Source organism: Grammomys surdaster, unplaced genomic scaffold (assembly GCF_004785775.1).
Source record: "Grammomys surdaster isolate TR1022 unplaced genomic scaffold, NIH_TR_1.0 124988, whole genome shotgun sequence".
In the NCBI taxonomy this organism is placed as follows: domain Eukaryota; kingdom Metazoa; phylum Chordata; class Mammalia; order Rodentia; family Muridae; genus Grammomys; species Grammomys surdaster.
The window spans coordinates 221,518-227,517 of record NW_021619916.1 but is presented as its reverse complement, the minus strand read 5'-3'; positions in this window follow the sequence as shown (position 1 = coordinate 227,517).

The window sequence follows — 6,000 nt, the reverse complement described above, 5'->3', positions numbered from 1 at the left end:
GAGAGAGAGAGAGAGAGAGAGAGAGAGAGAGAGAGAGAGAGAGAGAGGCCCTGTGATTCTACAAAACAAAACAGTAACACAAAGTTGTTTCCTCCTTCTGTTATTCTCTTTGCTCCCTTCCTCTTTGCTTTTCATTTTTCCTCAGCCTTCAAAGGGACAAGACGGTAAGAAGTGAAAGTCAGTGGTAAAAGCTTGGAGCTTCAATGAGATCCTAAGACCTTCTCTGACAGTGTGAATCCATTTGAAGGCACCCTCTCTCACTTGTCTTCTGACTCGTCTTCTGCTTTTGATGAGAATGAAAACCCGGTGTTTTAGGAGTTGACAGGAACTTGGAGTTTTGTGCAAGATGTCCCATAATTTTAAACTCTGGAAACTGATTTAATTTTTTAAACAGTGAGTTGACCAAAACTGTAGGCCAAACAGAAAATGGTCCAATGAGGAAGAGAGGTTCTGTGACTAAGAGTGAGGTGAGTTCGATCCTCCAAGCCCACACAACAATTCACAACCATTTGTAACAGGATCCAACACCTCTCCTTGCACACAAGTGGTACACTGAGGTACAAGCAGGCATCTCCTTGTACACAAGTGGTACACTGAGGTACAAGCAGGCATCTCCTTGCACACAAGTAGTACACTGAGGTACAAGCAGGCAAAACATCTGTATTTTTTTTTTAATTGGCATTTGAGAAGGAGAAGAGAAAAGATTGCTGAGGTCAAGTAAAAAGTATATAGGCACCTCTCGAGAGGTATATAGGTTCTCTCTTGTTGGCCAAATTGGGAGAATTTGGGCATCAAAAGGAATTATGATATAATGATGAGAATATAGCACACAGAGTTTTTTTAATATTTATTTATTTACTTATTTGAGAGAGAGAGAGAGAGAGAGAGAGAGAGAGAGAGAGAGAGAGAGGGAGGGAGAGCCATGTATGTACAGTTGCCTATGGAGGCCAGAAGACTCCCATAGGTGCGCCCTGGAGCTAGAGTTACACGTAGCTGTGAGCCACCAAACATGAGTCAAACTCAGTCCTCAGAAGAGCAGCAAGTGCTCCTAACTGCAGAGCATGAAAAACTTGTGGGTTTTCTTTTGGTTTTTGGTTTTGTTTTGTTTAATTTTAAATGTGTGTGGGTCTCTCACTTGCATGTATTTCTGTGCCCCATGTACATGCCTGGTACCTGTGAAGGCCAGAAGAAGGCGTGAGGTCCTCTGGAACTAGAGTCACAAAGGATCAAAATCTTCCATATGGGTGCTGGGATCTGAAGCCAGGTTCTCTGGAGAGTAGCTGTGGATCTTAATTACGATGTCATCTCTCCAGCCCCTGAAAAAAGTTGATGTGTTTATAAAAAGATAGAGAGAGAATATGTTCTATGGGTGTGTGGTGAGGTATGGGGGAAGGGGATGTCTCAGGCACCATGCCAAAGGATCCCTTTCCCCTGAGGGACCAGCCACAGGACAGTATAGAATAGAGTTTATTCAGGGCATGGGGAGGGGAGTTAGGAGGGTAGTAGATGCAGAGAGAGAGAGAGACAGTAGAGAGGTAGAGGTAGGCCATGAGCACATGAAGAGAAGGGGGAGGGGAGAGGGGATGGGAAGAGCCCAAGAAGGCAAGAGATCAAGAGAGAAAGAGAGACAGGAGGGGGCAAGCAGCCCCTTTTATACTGGGTCAGGCCTACCTGCTAGTAGTAGTAGTAGCAGTAGTTGTTGTTGTTGTTGTTTTAATAGGATCTCACTGTGTAGCTTTAACTGGTCTGAGGCTCATCCAGGCTGGCTTCAAACTCACAGACTCCTGCCTGCCTCTGCTTCCAGAACGTTGTGATTAAAGGTGCATAAGAGCCATCACATTCAGGTTGAAAATGGTTTAATACATCTGTTTTATGTGGACGTCTATGTGTGCCCAAGTGTGTGTGCACCATGTGTGTGCAGGAGCCCTCAGAGGCCGAAGAGGACATCGGACCTCCTGGACTTGGAGTTTACAGGCAGCTGTGAGCTGCCATGTGCTTACTGAAAATTGAATCCAGGCCTTTTGCAAAAGCAACAAGTGCTCTTAGGTGCTGGGCCACCCCTCACCCCTGTGAGTACTGTCTGTATATCATGCTGGGCCATCCCTCACCTGCCAGAAGCCAGGACCCTCGCCCTTATCCTCACCCACTACCTTTCCCCACCTGCACAATGTCCCCTGCAGCTTGGCAACTGCAAGATCCTGCTTGGCAGCTGCAGATAGATTCAAGGCAGTGTGCCGTATCTTCTGAGGAAAGCAGGTAGATCATAATTCAAGGCAGTGTACCGTATAAACCATGAAATGTTTCAAGGCACAGGCCAAGAAGATTCTGTACTTTTCCACCACCTGGCCCCTCTTACCCCCTTCCTTTTGTAAAATATACTGTAAAAGGGCGCTTTGCGTTCAAATAGATGGCTCTTGACAAGCAATTGCTTCCTTGAGTCCGTTCTTCTCTCTCACCCGTTCTTTTTCAGGTTGTAGTCCTCCTCGCCCCCACGAATAACTAGGACCCGCAGGTCAGGTCACTCACCCCTGTGAGTACTGTCTGTATATCATGCTGGGCCACCCCTCAGCCCTGTGAATACTATCTGTATATCACGCTGGGCCACCCCTCAGCCCTGTGAGTACTGTCTGTATATCATGTTGGGCCACCCCTCAGCCCTGTGAGTACTGTCTGTATATCACGCTGGGCTCCACCTCTATTCCTTTGCTTGACTCCTGATGCCTCCTGGATTGGAATGGCACTTAGCTCTTTATTTCATTTATCCAAATCTTGAAGGAACATAGAAAGACCAAGAAATATATGATGGCATAGGAAAACAGAAGGTTTTCCTCACTCCAGAGTCTGACTGAAGCTTCTAAAGGTTCCTACCACCAAGGCTAATAACAGTCTAAGTTCAATTCCTGGTAGAACTTTGGAAGGAGGGAAGCAACTCTAACTTACACATACACACACACTTTTTTTTTTTATGTTAAAAAATTCCAACATAAAGGCTGCCCTGCCTGCCTGCTTGTCTTTGTTTTGTGTGCTCCTGGTCATACATAGACGTTTTATGTTGAAGTAATAACAGGCTTAACTTCTGGATGTATATGACCTTGGGTAGGCCCTCATTCATTCTCTCCAAAGAATCGTAACAGGACTGCTAGCGTTGCTATAGTAGAGTTATCCTACATCCTTGTATCCTTGTGAGTTATACTTTTACCTTATCAATTATAGTCTTATCAGGGACCCCTAAGGAAGCACCTTGTGGTCTCATTTGGATTTCTTTTTTTTTTTTTTTTTTTGGTTTTTCGAGACAGGGTTTCTCTGTATAGACGGGCTGTCCTGGAACTCACTCTGTAGACCAGGCTGGCCTTGAACTCAGAAATCCGCCTGCCTCTGCCTCCCAAGTGCTGGGACTAAAGGCGTGCGCCACCTCAGCCTGGCCTCATTTGGATTGGTAACGTCAAAACCCTCTAAAATCTTACATAGGATTATTGTAAAAAAAAAACAAAACAAAAAACAAACAAACGGAACATAAAAAGCAATGAGCACGGCTCTTGAGGAGCCTACCACAGCTGTACCCACACTGGGGGATGTCCTGCTTCCTCAGCTCTTCTTTGAAGCCTACACTCAAGATTTTGGGTGTGTCTTATCTTTCTGCTGGAAGCTTCTCTTTCTCTTAGCATTTATTTTTAGGCCTATATTAAAATATCTTTTTAAAATTATTTATTTTTTATGTGCAGGTATTTTTGTCTTCATTTGTGTGTCTGTGTGTGTGCCCACACAAGAGTGTGCCTGTACATGCATATACTTGCATATACATGAGTTTCCACAGAAACTAGAAGGTGTGGGATCCCCTGGAGCTGGACTTGCCTGTCGTTGTTGCTGGGACCAAAGTCAGTCCTCTGGAAGAGCAGTAAGTGCTCTTAACTACTGAGTCATCCCTTCAGCTCCTGCCTTTTTAGTTTTTGAGGCAGAGTCTCCCAAGATGAATTGGAATTCATTAAGGGACTCCTGCTATAGCCTCTGAGAGCTAGATTATAGGCATGCCCACTGTATTTACAGGGTTTTGTCTCCAGCCTCTACCTTTGAATGTTAGGATTAAAGTGGTGTACCACCATGCCTAGCATTACAGGTTTGTTTTTGTTTTGTGGGACAGGGATTCAGGGAGCCCAGGCTGGCTTCAAACTCTTTAACCAGACAATGTCCTTGAACTCCTGATCCAGTAGCTTCACCCTTCCAATTACTAGGATTGTGGTCATTGAAGAAAGCATTCAGTTGAGGACTTGCTTATAGTTTCAGAGGGTTAGCCCATTATCATCATGGCAGAGAGCATGGTGGCAGGCAGGCAGGCAGGCAGGCATGTTGCTGGAGGAATAAGTAGCTCAGAGCTTTACATCCTGATTCACATGCAGCCAGTAGAGAGGAGGTGGGTGGAGACTAGGCCTGTAATGGGCTTTTGAAACCTCAAAGACCACCCCTAGTGACACATCTCCTCCAAGAAAGCCACACTTCCTCTGACAAGGCCACACCTCCCAATCCTTCTCAACAAACTTATGGGGACCATTCTCATTCGAACCACCACATGTCACCACCACTGTACCCCGCCACCACCACTGCCACCACCACCACCCATCATTTTATATATTTTGAAGCAAATACGACTAGTGTGGTGGCTCATACCTGCAACCCCAGAACTTGGGAAAGCTTGAGACAACAGGAGCGTCATGAGTCTGAGCTTCGGCCTGATTGCAAAGTTACTACCAGGCTAGGCAGGGCCACATAGCTAGGGCTGATTCTCATCATTCATTGCCCTTAATCTGCACAACAACAACTCCTATCACCCTTTCTAGGATAGGACCAGGGTGTGGTCTTGGCCCAAGAGTTGGCTAGGTCTCACAGCTGTTGACTCCTGTCCAATGCCTTTCCCATCTTCTCGCGTTTGGTCAGTGCGGAGACCCTCTCCTCCTGTCCAATGCCTTTCCTGTGTAAGAGTCAACTAGAATATCCTCAGGAACCTGTCATTTCTTGTGTTTGCCATTTCATCATTAGTTAATATTTTAAACTGTACATTCTAGAATGTACACCTCTTATTTTCTCTATTAGACCTCGTGAAGTGAAAGTTCTCAGTGTCTTTTTCAGGCCTGCTATCCAATGTGCGGTTGGGGTCCAAAGACATTTTTATCATCTGGGAGTTCCTCAGCTAGACCTGCAAAAATGACAGTCTACAATGTAACAAAACACCCCCACCAACACCCAGATCAAGGGTCACATTACTGTTTGAGAATACATGACATTAGAATTTGCACATGGGCTCTTGCTCCTCAACCCTGAGCACCTGCAGGTTATCCTCTCCCCTCTCCCCTTCTCTTCCCCCTCTCTCCACGTGGTCATGGCCGGCCTCTACTCCTCTCTACTTCTCTCTCTCTCTCTCCTCTTGCTCTCCCACTCTCTTAATAAACCTCCCCTCGTGGAAAAAAAAAAAAAAAGAATTTGCACATGGCAGAAATTTAACGTAGTTGAAATCTGAAATCGTAAGAATAATAGATTTAATGTTTTCCCATCACACCCTTCTTTCTCAGCTTTGAATTCACTCCTCTTTGGAGGTTCACCTGATTCTCACAAAGGTGGTACATGCCAGTCAAGACAGATTGTTCAACCCTCGCTGGAGACTGGGCCAGAGTAAAGTAGATTGAGCTTTTACAGGCCTACTACAGTATGAAGCCTTATCTTAAAAACAACCATAAGCAACTAGAAGAGAGTAAAGAAGCACAGAGACAGTGTGTAGAGCCTGTACCACAGATTTTCCCAGGAGAGAGAAAGAGAAAGAGAAAGAGAGAGAGCGAGAGCGAGAGAGCGAGAGAGCGAGAGAGCGAGAGAGCGAGAGAGCGAGAGAGCGAGAGAGCGAGAGAGCGAGAGAGCGAGAGAGCGAGAGAGAGAGAGAGAGAGAGAGAGAGAGAGAGAGAGAGAGAGAGAGAGAGAGGCAGGCTAGAGTTGTTGGCCCTAGCTTCAGGGCTATAA